Genomic DNA, 12,962 nt, shown 5'->3' with positions numbered 1-12,962 from the left:
CGTAGTAGAGATCAAATAGTATCATGCATCTGATCATTCCAGTCAGGCTGGAAAGATGCTTCTGTAAACATATTGTCTCTTTGGACATTTGCAGAGTAGGGTGTTGTGCAGACCTGTGCATCAAGCAAACCGATTGGTTGATCCATCTCCTGTCAGGATCCAGGTTTGAAAAAAAAAACACTGAACAAAATCCGAAAAAAAAAGTATTTTTTAAAAGCCACACAAACATCTCTGAACATCCCGGGGGCGCTATGCCTTTACTCATTAAAACAAACCCTCTCTTCTTCATTCCTTCTTCTGTCCTACCTCTCCAGTCTTTGTTTCACCCTGCACTCTGGTATGTCAGGTATTGAGTAAAAGAAGCATGTCTGTGGTTTAGTGTGGAAAGCAAAGTGACTATGGCTTAGCTACAGTATGCTCACTATGACTGGACTGCTGTATTAGTGCTGTGACAGAAACTCTATCAGAGGAATGAGAGCCGCTATTAGACACCGGTCGAATCAGGTCAGACCCGGTGCTTACAAGGTAATTTACATATTGTGATAAAATAGGTCAAAGCCTGCGTCTGTGAAGGCTGCGTATACTATGTATAATGTATAAGCACCTTTTTCACTCATTGCATCTATATTTTTTGCATTATTGCCTTTATTTCTAACTTTTTTCTTTTTAATAATCATAGAATTCATGTAGTTCAACTTGTTTTTCTGTGGACTTGTAAATTCATATATGTAAGTTCCTAATGGAACCACAGAGTGACTCAGAGTCAGTCAGATCCTTTTCAGCCCACTGGCAGACAGAAAGGTTGGTCAGTCCCCCTGCGGCCTTATCAGCTAGCCAGTCGTGTGATGTGGTAGGAGCATGCCGTCCTGTGTGGAAGCACGACAGCACAATGCTGAGATCATCCCCAAAGGCAAAAAATAAACAATATCAAATGTATAAAGAAAATGTTTGAAACTCTGTTATACTGCATGCAAGGCCTTATTTCATACACACCTGCACACACAGTCTGCTACTCCTGCAGCCCCCTCCAGTCACATGCACACACACTATTACAGGTATTCTCTTTTACGGTAAATCTTTCCTACTGTCTTATTTTTTGTCGTTCATAGTATAGCATAACTCTTTCTTCTCTGTCCCTTGCTGCCCATTATGCAATTTGTGCGTTGTTGGAGTGATGCCTTGATGCTGGTGCTATTCCTGCACTGACGCATTTAGGATTTATTTCTTCTCATTCTGTCTGCGTCATCTTTTATGACGATACCGTGCCTCTTAATTAAAGCCCCTTTGGGTTTTGCCAGAAAATCATTGAGTCATTTGGCTCTACATTGACCTGCCTAGTTAACTAAAGGAGGTTAAATAAAAAAAACACACAGGCGCACATGCACACAGATAACAAGCCTTTCTTCAGCAGTGACTCCCAGCGCTGACGACTTGGAGGGATCGATGTGTAGGCCTTGACGCTGAGGAGAGGTCAAATAGAAGTTGGCTAAATGGAGAAAAAAAAAGTAATGGAGAGCATCTTGTTTCTATTGTTATTGGTTTTAGAAGTGTACTAGCTATGACTGTTGTTTTGGATTTTTTTATTTTCCATCTCGTGACTGTCAGGCCTCCTCCGTGTTTGCAAGGCTCAAATGAGTGTAATTGAATGCAACTTGAGCACCGCTTAGCTTTATCCTTCTGAGGAGTAGGCATCTGCTGTGTTAACAAATTGCTCAAAGCTGTCTCGTCATGCAGCGGTGGAAGGGCCCGGGCTGAGGCCTGATGTGGGCTTGTAAACGCCTGGTCAGCACTGCCTATTGTGAAGAGATGGTGGCTACATGGACGACACTAGAAGTGTGTGTTTCTGTGGGTTCATCCCTGCATCTTCCCTTGTCATATGCATAGCTTTTGACTTTTTATGTAAAGTTTATACACTTGAGGGGTTGTGTGGCCTTGTATGACTGGAATACTAAACTGTGCATTAGCTATGGTTAATCTGTATGGGTGGTCACAAAACATGGTTTCTCTACATACAAAAATGAGGGTGTGGTGGTGGGGGGGCTGGAAAGAAGAGGTAGTAATGGGACCTCATGGTACCAGTTGCAGCTCATCAAGGCTATCAAGTCAAGACTACAGTGTCCTCTGTAACAATCTCTTACTTTCTCTTTCTCTTTTCTGTGCAATTACCCTCCTAGATGTAGCATGATGGAGCTCAAAGCATTCTTAAAAGAACACACGCATAGCTGTTGTGATTTACTACTCATATGTGATTGTGATCCTATCTTACTATTCGCTGTCTCGCTCAGTTTCTTTCTTTTTTCCTCCCTCCCTCAGTCTCTTTTAAAGTAAATCTTCTCTGGTCTGTGAGGTTTTAATTGGTTTTCACTGTATGTATCCCTGCTTCGGCCATTAAAGCGGATGATTTAGTGTGGGTTTGTTAGACTCACTAACAGTAAAACATAGACTTTCGTGCATAGTCGGTCCACCCAGGAGGAAAGGTGAAGCCAAAGCCTGGGGCCACAGTAAGGCAGAGGGTACGATGCTAGGAGGTTGTTAGACCTACACAATGATGCAGAATGTTTTGGAATAGTTTACAATTGATATCATGTAAACGTTTTCATGTTTTTACTTGAAGCGAACCATGAAAGTCATGGCAAACCTTTTTCAAAAGATCACAGTTGTCACCCTGAAAACAATCTTTTTTTGGGGGGGGGCTCCAAATGTTGGAGATACACGATTTTCAGCCAGCTGGATGGAATTCCTGCTTTTGAGATATGAGAGAGATCCCTGGAGGGGATAAGGAGGATAAAGTGGCATTTTAGATGGACCAGAAAGAGCAAGTATGGACACATAGTCACAGCCAGCAAGGTGTGTGTGTGTGTGTGTGTGTGTGTGTCACAAAGAGATGAGTCAGAACGCTTGGTTCCAGAGATGGAGACACACAACGGAGGAACTGATAAACTCTCTTAGCTGACTCTGATAACGCAGAACTGGAAGTCACCACGGAGTCAAAACATGTGCGAATAATGACCGATGAAAAGAGCTCTGTTGAACGCCTCAGGAATGTTTTTGTAGCTCTCGTCAAGCAGGAGTGGGGACAAAAAAAAGACTGTCTTAAGTATTTGTTTTAGGGTTTATATTTCTCTCTTTATTTTTCAAGTTCCTTCTCTCTGGTCGACCCTCTTGCACATTTACACACACGTACTCGGGCTTAAAGGAAAAACAAATATTAAACTGTAATGTTTTGTGTGCGTAAATTACTGGGTTTTATGGTTCTAGCATTTCCAATAATTCTGTCTTGGCTGTCCATGAAGGAAAGTCGCACACACATGCACATAGTCCCAGTCATACACATTAGGGCAAGTATGGTCTGAAAACGGTTTGGATCATCCAGTGTGAGCTTTGGTGTGAGGTCAAGTACTGCCATCACTCGAGGGAATTTGGCTTAGGATCTGAGCAACATTTGCCAAACATATTCAATACTAAACGTCCAGATCATGTGATATCACGGTTCAACTGCGGCGTCCTCCAAACCAACAACCGAGTTGTTGCTCTTTAGCAGCCGAGTGTCCGTTCAAGAGCCACCACGGTCTGTTTAGCTGGACAGGATTTTAACAAGGCAGTAAGTCATTCATCGAGCCTGTTACTGGTGGATTGTGTTTTTTTTTAATTGAGTGCTTCAGTGTGTGCAGGACAGATCAGCAACAGTTTGGACTTGTGGCTTTTCCACAGTAGGAAAAACTAGACCATTGTGCACCTAAGACTGACATCATCTCCAGTTTGTTCCCTATAAGAAATCAGTGCACTGCGTGGAGTGACAGACTCAGTGGAGCCAAGTCAAAGCTGAACTTCTTCATCATTACTTTTAAGTTCTGCTTTTGGTATGCAGAATAATTACAGTGCAATGCGTGATATTCACGGCTGATTTAGAGCATGAAATATCTATTTTATGGTTTATTCACTGAATTTAAGTGGATTTATACGGAGGCATTTTAGGTCAGATACTGTTACAGATAATGTGCAATTAAAATTTCCAATAGCCGCTTTATCTATAGGTCATTTCATAATTTGTCTTTTGCATTAGTACTATTATGGTTTTATTCATTTGTAATTGGTTTGATCTTGCGTTCAGATCATCTGCATTTCCCACTGTGACTTATTGTTATTTTGTGAAGAAGACATGTATTCCCGTCTTTGCCATTAGAAATGGCTTGCATGTGAAAGAGAGAGATTAAACACTGAAGAGACAAATATTTGTTAATGAAATGGAAAAAGTTGACACGATTCTCCCCTGTAGTTTAACTTGCAAAATAAGCAAAGTTTGCACTCAAGGTGAAAGTCATGCAAAGAGACAATTTGTGTACTGTGCCACCAGACTTTTCAGGTCTTGCCTCATTGAGATTTTGCTGATCAAAATATGTCTGTGAAGTACTAATATAGGTGGATAATTCGTAAACTGCTTGTTGAGAGTTCAAAACAGGTCGCTCTTTTCTCACTTCCTTCGAAACATGTGTAGCTCTGTCTGCATTTAGCGTTTAAAATGCAACTGTGACAAGACTTTCCTCCGGTGAACTTAACAGCACTGAGGGTCGTTGCAGTAGTGACCGTCACCTCTCCTTTTTCTGTCCTCTCTGCCAACGCTTCCTCTCACTTCTCTTGTCTGAGGCAGTCGTGCCTGCCGATCAGTTCCCAGGCCCCCGCCGACAGGTCATTTAATGGTCATCTAGCCCGGGCCCTTGATGCTGAACCCCAGGGTTAACGCGGAACGCATCTCTTCCTGGGCTCAGCAGCCGTTAACAAGCAGCCACCAGCACACCATAGACACCACCTCATTACAGAGGCAAACACAAGCGTAAACACATGCCAGTGAAAGTACACTTCCTGTTTACCTCTGTCAGAGCCCTCAAATTCTTTATCATGTGATTTTTTTGAAAGATTTATGTTCCCCAGTAGTACTTTCACACCCTTAGCTCCCCTTCACTCTCATGCCCACCCACATCCTACAACAACCCCAACCCCACCCAGCCCTCCCAGTCAGCACAGAGCGGTGCTGGATGTAGAGGGTCTTTATGACCAGTGACCTGGGTGCTTTTATAGCTTAGACAGTCTGGACCAGTTTACCATGCATTTCTAGGTCTTCTTGAATGTTTGTGAGTAGACATGAGTGTGTGTCATTTATCTGTGAAAAGTACAACCATGTGTGTTTAATCGGTCTGTGTAATCATCTGTTCGAGCAGTCCAAGCCCTGGTTTTCTCTCTCTCTCAGAATCAGAAGAATCAGAAGGAGCTTTATTGCCAAGTAGTGTTTTACACATATGAGGAATTTGCTGTGGTGATAAGGTGCTACACGTAGACAAACATACAGTCAACATAAATAAATTTAGAAATATATAAATATGGAATGGAAGAACAACATTACAGATATATATATGGGCATTATTCTGGGTCTGTACGGGTCTGCCGAAGTAACTCAACAGAAGAGAATATTGTGTACATATAAATATATGAACTGACAACATAAAAATATACAACAAAGATCAACAACAACTAATAATAATAATAATAACAAATCTGTCTCCTTTTGTAAAAAAATACATATTGAGGTTTTTATTTTTCATGTCAATATTATGCAAAACAGATGTGCTGTCCATCATGTGTTCAGAAAGCTCTGTATGTTGTCTTGATGTGTCTTGAGAAGTGTCTTATATTGTGAGGTTGTTTTTCTTCACACGCATATTTTGCAAAGACCTGATATGTGGCTGACGCCGTAGGTCTTGTTGCGGGTTCATTGTTTTCCCCTGCAGAGAGATTAACTGACAGATGTTAAGTGCTGATTGTGGCAGCCTGTGTCAGTGGGAAGATGGAACTATCCTGATGACAAGTTTTGGAACAGTAGGGGAGGAGGGGAAGTACTGCTGAAGCGGTAAAAAATATTTTCATGTTTGGCAACTTTGTATGTGGTCATATGTGGAATTGGGAGTGTGCGGGGGGTGTCAGAGAGGTCACTGCAGACCTGTTGACACGGGACTCAGTGAGTTTAATTAAATCCTGAGCATGAGTGCTACTACATGTACTTGTGTGTGTGTGTGCCGGTTGTCAGGGGCCAGCGGACGGAGCCCGGTGAGGCGAGGAGAGAGGTTAGAGCAGCCGCTTGGCAGCCTATCTAAGAGCCGCGTCACTGGGGCTCAGACAAGGCCACAGCTGGCCCCTCCACCAACAATCCTGGCTTTTCTTCCCCTCTCAGGAACGCAGAGCGTCAACTCTAATTCCCTTCTAATGAACTGGCTGCTGAAGGTAGCTAGGCAGGCAGACCCAGCACGTTTAATAAATACACACACTGGCAACAAAACAGACTCAACCACAGTGGAGAAAGTATGTTGCACTTAAATGCATTTCACTGCTCAGCAGGGTGACTGTGCAGCTTGACTTAACTTAACACCTGCAGAGGATTCTTGAACTTATCGTGACTTAGAAGCTGCATGCAGTACCACCCGAAGCAGAGCTGTGTTTTAGCCCTTAAAGACCATATAAGTGTGTCTCGAAGGTAATCCTCAAAGACTAACCATCTGGATAAGAAAATATTCTTATTAAAAAAAGATTTTAACATGTTTTCCAAGTAGCAATTCAATTTCCTAATCGGAACAAAGATGGTAGCCGGAAATAACATACTGCCTTGCCTAAGTATTTGTACAATGTAAACCAAAGGTACACATTTTAATGTTTTATTATCAGTTGTCTAAACTTATGTTTCACACAAAATAAACATTTATATTTTTGTGTCTTACAAAATGAACAAGAATATATATCACATCCAGCTCAATTTATTAGGAAACTGTCAAAGTCAGCATAGAAACAGGTTTGAAAAATGTATCATACAGTAGACAGAACATTTTATTATCCAGATGAGGAGAAGAGTCTTTGAGGATTCTGGAAATATAATCCTCAAAGGAGTTGTTAGACTACCTTCTGGGTTTTCCAAAGTTCCTTGGAAATGTATCTTTGAGATAAACTGATTATTTGCTCTGTTACTCAATTATGATGATAATACATGAGAGGTACAAACCAGGGCAAATAAAAACCAAGATGTCATTCATTTCTCTCCTTCATGTCCAGAAATAAACAAGAAAGAGCGCCAAATTCACATCAGGTGCCATTAGACCAGTTCTGCAACTTTGCTGTCGTGTCAAAAAAAAATGAACTGGGACAGTGTTAAATGAGGACAGAGAAATTATTTTGAACTTAAGGCTATTGTAACTGTGATGCAGCATTCGACCGTTATGAGTTGAAGCCTTGAATATCGTACTTGCCCTCACTGTGACCCTGTGGTTTATCTTCTGTGGTGCAGGGTTTGGAGTTCTGATGCTGCTAATGGAAACATTTAAAACCATTCAGACACAAGTGCAGAGGTTTGATCTTGTGAGTTTACCAAGGTGACAAAGTTCATCAGCTGTGATATATTATTTATTTACTTTCTTTTGGCGCACTTTGAAGCATACCAATCCACCAAATATGACCAAAGTTTGAAAGGACTACTCATTGCCAAACCATTTTGTTAAATGTGTCTCCTGTGGAAAGGATTTATCTTGCTTTATTTCACATATTTGCGGAACACTTGAAACCAACCATGGATTTACCATCCTGGAGACGGTTTTACAGGTCCAGCGTTGTTCCGTATATGAATCCCATTTAATCACCAATGGATTATTCCGCACCACTCCTTCCATTGTCGGGGTAATGTGAACACCCATGGGCCTGCAGCATAAGTGTGCATAAAACCATTAGCTGTGTCTAACTCCCTTACACAACAGTAATAACACTGAAAGAGAGCGAGTGGGTTCTGTTATAGCAAACAATAAAGACAGGAAGAAGGCAGGGTTATCATAGGAATAAATAGATAATCTGCTGGTAATATGAACTGTTGTCAACAATGAAATAGCATGTGCTTATATGGTGATACTTTTAAATGGGAGATACAGCTGTTTAGTTACAGCCAACTGTTCATTATACCACATACCACAGACTAATTAATTTTATACTACAACAGATCTGCCACATTATTAATCTGGCGCTTGTGTGAATGTGAGGGGGCGATAAAGTCATGCCTAAAATGTTACTGAAAATGAGTTCATGGTTTTATAGCTGATTGCAGTTTCACTTTATTGAGAGAAAAGAGCAGGCCTAAACAGTTTACCTCATAATCTTATATTGGTTGTTCCATTTTTAGCCACGGTGACAATGTGACTGTATGGATAGCAATGTCGTCGCTCCACCACGTTGGTCCAGAGTGAACAACTATTATGGATGGATTGTCATTAATTTTGTGCAGACATTCATGTTCCCCACAGGATGACTCATAATGGCATTAGTGAGCCTTTTATTTTTCTTGACATTTTTCAAATGTCTTCAGAACTATTGGATGCATGCTAATGAGATTGTATACAGACGTTCATGTCCCCCTCAGGATGAGCTTTAACAACCTTAACTTTTAATCTGGCACCAATATCAGTTCAGAATTTAATATGTCCAACACTGGTTTATGACCAAATACCTACAAAACTAATGACATTCCCATCAGCCTCATCTGTACTTTTTTTTTAGTGCTACAGAAAGTAGCAAATGTTAGCATGCTAACATGCTAAACTAAGATGGAGATTATTGTCAACATTACACCTGCTGAACATAAGATTGTTAATATCATTGTGAGCATGTTAGCGTGTTCATTTAGCACCTAAGGACAGTGACACGGAGTCTTTTTAATTTTAAAAAACTGGTAATAAATATAGCAACAAAATGTATTCACATTTCTGGGTGTCTCTCTGTCAACATTTTAGATTCCAAGAAAAACTTGGTAATGAATATTTGTGTTACAGTTTTTAATCAATTATTTCGCTGGACTTGGCCTCAAGCTTTCATTGACTTTGATGTCCAGATAAGTGCTGGAAAAGTTTTGATCTAACATTTATCAGGATGACTGGGATAACCAATGTGCACTCTCACACTTTAAAATCAATGACTCGGAGTACCCAATAGCACGTCCACTGCGCTTGCTGTGACCCATCCCAAGTGTCCTTGTGACCCTGTGTGATAATCCAAACATTATAATATGGCCTAGGCGGCTCTGGTTTCAGTCCAAAACACTGAGTGGGACAGTAGAGGCCAGCCCGGCAGCTGGACAAGCTGCAGGCCTGCAGTCTTCGGAGGCAGGAGGGCTGATAAAGTGGACTTTTCGAGTTCACAGTTCAGCAGACCTTTCACCCTCACTGCACCACTCGGTCACTCCCACTGACTAGGATGACATAACCAGAGGACTGATAAAGAAGAGGGGAGGAGTGGATGACGGAGAGGAAAAGGATGAAATGAAAATAGAGTAACAGTAAATTAAGTTGAGGTCTCACCACACAAGATAAGCCTGATTATGACCCTTATTTGACGATGAAGACTGGTTTCCAGTACTGTGGCGAGTTTCCACTGCTGAGATTTATGACTCAAATCTCTCACCTTCAGTTTGCAGTTAAAACATGTTAGAATGGTTGTGATTTTGTTTGTTTGTTCTACTGGAATCCGGTCAAATCTGAACCACGATTGTCAAGTCAGTTTTATTTATATGGCCTGAAATCACAAATTTGCCTTTGAGGACTTTACCTTGTGTAAAATATACGACATCCTTTATAATTAGATCCTCAGTTCAGATGAAAAAATACTTATATGAGGGTGGAAAAAATGAGATACCCCAGGAACAGCTAAAAAAGACTAATCAGAGAGAGAAGACAGAAATGTCAGTATTTAACTTTCAGGATGAAGATGTTAATTGCAGACTGTAATCTGCCATTTTTCTAGATCCTAGTGTGAACTAGGCTTTAGTCTTCTTGCGCGTTCCCATCTTAGAAGAGCGATGGAGTGATCTTGTGTAAGCCAAAAATAAACTCGAAGTTTGATAAGTAGACAACCAGCTGCTTTGTTTTGGTTTCATATTCATCAAAGGCCTCCTCTCGCTTCTCTACTTTCTGGCCTACTCCTCCGAACTGCCGACTCAAGCTTATTGTGTGCTCTCTAGTGTGTGTTTTTAGCAGCAAGACTGGCCTAGCTAAAGGCCGTGATCTCATACAACAGAGGAAGGTCCCTTTGACTGCTATACTCCCATAACCTTATACCTCTGCAGGCTACTTTCATTAGCTTCACCTATGTGTGGTACTGTATATAGTACACCACTGTGCGTGTCTGATGCTATCAATGCATCTGGATGTGCCTGTATGTCCTCAAATAAGCATACAGTGTGTGTGTGAATGTGTTTTATACTTTCGCATGTCTTGTGATGATTGTAAGCGCGCACATGCACAGCATCTTTTTTTTTTTTTTTTTTTTTTTTAAATAATGCAGTACTTATCCCTGCACCTGAATGTGTGTTTATGTGCATCGATAAATTTATTACCCTGTTAAATTTAATACCTGTTTCCCGACGACTGGACTGGATTTTTGCTCAGTTGAACTCCACCACAACCCCAGCTGCAGTTCTACTTCAAACACACACACACAAACACACACATTATTCCTGCATTTGTCTGTCATCCGCATATCCATTTGTCTGACCCTCCATTAGTCTGTTATTCCTGCAAATTACACTATCTTCTACATTATCAAACGACAACACATTCTCATAATCATAATATACCTGGGCTGACTCAGACCCTTTCATACACACACAAACACAGATGCACGTTAGAGTAGAGTAATATACCCATCATATCTGCTGGTGCTGATGGCTGCTGTCATGGGCAGAAAGTCATTTTATGATGTGCGTTTGGGTCTGTATGAGAGAGCAGAGTGAGGCGATGGCAGACGAGGCAGGAGGCGGGTTCTCTCGCTCTGCTCACCTTGTTTTGTGTAAACTCTGATAGGATCAGAGTGCCAATGACAGACTGAAGCTAGGGTGATCTTTTGGAGCATCTGGAGGCCGATCGCAGAGTGTTGGAAGAGCTGGAAAGGTGTTGAGACATTAGTGGGTGCAGATAGCCCTGAGAGAGTCTTTTTGTAAAGTAAAATCTTTCAAAGAGGAGTCTTCTCAGCTGTTGTTGACATTATACAGCTGATATCGAGGATGTCTTTCCCCTTTCCCAGAAAATAACATACAGTTATATAACATATAACTTGAAGACTAATTAGTGTGTGTGTGTGTGTGTGTATGTGTGTGTGTGTGTGGTTATACCTGTTTTTGTCACACACCTAACACTGAAAACAGTTTATGTCTGGATTACAGTGTCAAGCTGGATTCGGTACACACACACGCACTTCTATTTACCGCCTCTCCTCTAAGAGCATGAATGAGGCCTGTAATAATTTTTTTCATTCATAATCAGCCCATGTGATCGAGATCTGCACAATAAGCCCGCTCGCTCCCACAATTAACCCTGCATGACTGTAACTGCACGCTCTTATTAATGCTTGTGCACATACGTCATTAAGCTGTACTTTTAGCACATGCATGCATGTGTGCTTGTGTGTCTGTGTACGTAAACACACACATGCATGCATGCATGTGTGTGTTTTCCTGTCCTGTGTGGGAAAATGGGCTGGTGGTGAGGTGGAGCATGAAAGCGATGGTAAACAGAGACCATTATCAGGGATAAAGCTTCACTCTATTATGTGGCTGTTTGACTGGTTTACTGTGAGAAAACCAGAGATAAGGCCGCAGAGAAAGTTAAGGCAATTTGGAGAAATAGTTGGTATTGGACAAAGAGATCACAGGGGGTGTGCAAGGTGGTAGTGTTGCTGAATAGGAAAGAGTGAGTGCGGAAGAGGAAGACTAAGGGGTGTGGGAATGGAGGTGTTTAGGGACTCCCTGTGGAGTGACTCTGACATGGGAACACACAGTCGCCCTAACCAAGCGTGGCTGACCCTCGCTGACTTCATGGGGCTGCAGTAGAGCGAGGGAGAGAGGGATGTTGAAGAGAAGAGGAGGTACAGGATTAGGGACAGGCCCAGCTCCCTCAGTCTGTGTCTTTAAGTGTCCTTGGCAAGACACTGAACCCCGAATTCCTCCTGTTTGCCATTGGTGTATATGTGAAAGATTGTTATTTCTTTTCTGATGGGCAATTGCAACCTCAGTCTCAATGTATAAATGTGTGTGAATGGGTGAATGTGATGGAGTCTAAAGCACTTTGAGTAGTAACAAAGACTGTATTGTATCCACTATGTACTTGTTTCCCTTTATAGGATCACTGAAGTTTATCTTAATACATAATCTTTCCCAAAAGGAAAGAAAAAAGAACACAATTTAAAAAAAACCCACATATACAAAGTAATATTTCATCTTTCTAGACAATTTCCTCTTCGCAAGGTAGTTTACCAAATGCCACACAAGCCAATGCCACTACAGACAGTTTTTAGTGACCGAGTGATCCTGGACTCGTGTGGAGGTTTGTGTGTCAGAATGTAAAAATCTCTTTCTCTGTTTCAAATTCATACAGATACACTACTACTACTACTCTCATCCTCTGTCACTCTTACGCATGTACACAGCACAAACCATTGCGTGTCACTGTGCACAGTTGCTTAAGATACCCAAACTAAGTCTGTCATTATATTGTCGTACTTGGAGCATTACATCACTAGTCTGTCATCCTCAGTTGATGTGGAGGCAGCCGGGTGGCGGTCCTCTAGAATAGTACCATTACACAAGGTCATGATTATAAGCCAATCACTGGAACTGCCTCTCAACTTCAATGAGCCTATCTGTGGCCTGTGATTTTAAATGTTTAGAACAGCCACCACTCTCTGTCCTCTTTTACTGTCTGGAAAACAACGTGCTGACTGTTGCTCTCATTGATGAAGAGAGAGAGGCTGTTTGATTACAGTATGAAGGAGAGTAAGAGGCAGAGTTAGTTGTCAGCCTTGCCTGTGTTTGTGCAAGTATGCCTCTTGTCTAAGCCACGATTTCCTGTTTGGTTTGTTACTACGGCCAGTTGTACTTTCCCCATTGAGCTAAA

The 12,962-nt window shown here is 41.5% G+C and overlaps 1 protein-coding gene across 1 annotated transcript in view; it reads left to right on the top strand.

Moving 5' to 3' along the window:
• coro7 (coronin 7) overlaps positions 1 to 12,962 on the top strand; it is a 112,888-nt gene that overhangs the window by 88,089 nt on the left and 11,837 nt on the right.

The sequence above is a fragment of the Micropterus salmoides genome, unplaced genomic scaffold (assembly GCF_014851395.1).
Source record: "Micropterus salmoides isolate LMB-PRFRI ecotype aquatic unplaced genomic scaffold, ASM1485139v1 Ms_hic_scaffold_10, whole genome shotgun sequence".
In the NCBI taxonomy this organism is placed as follows: Eukaryota; Metazoa; Chordata; class Actinopteri; order Centrarchiformes; family Centrarchidae; genus Micropterus; species Micropterus salmoides.
Note: the sequence above shows the minus strand (reverse complement) of the source record. Positions and strands in the feature narration are given on the sequence as shown.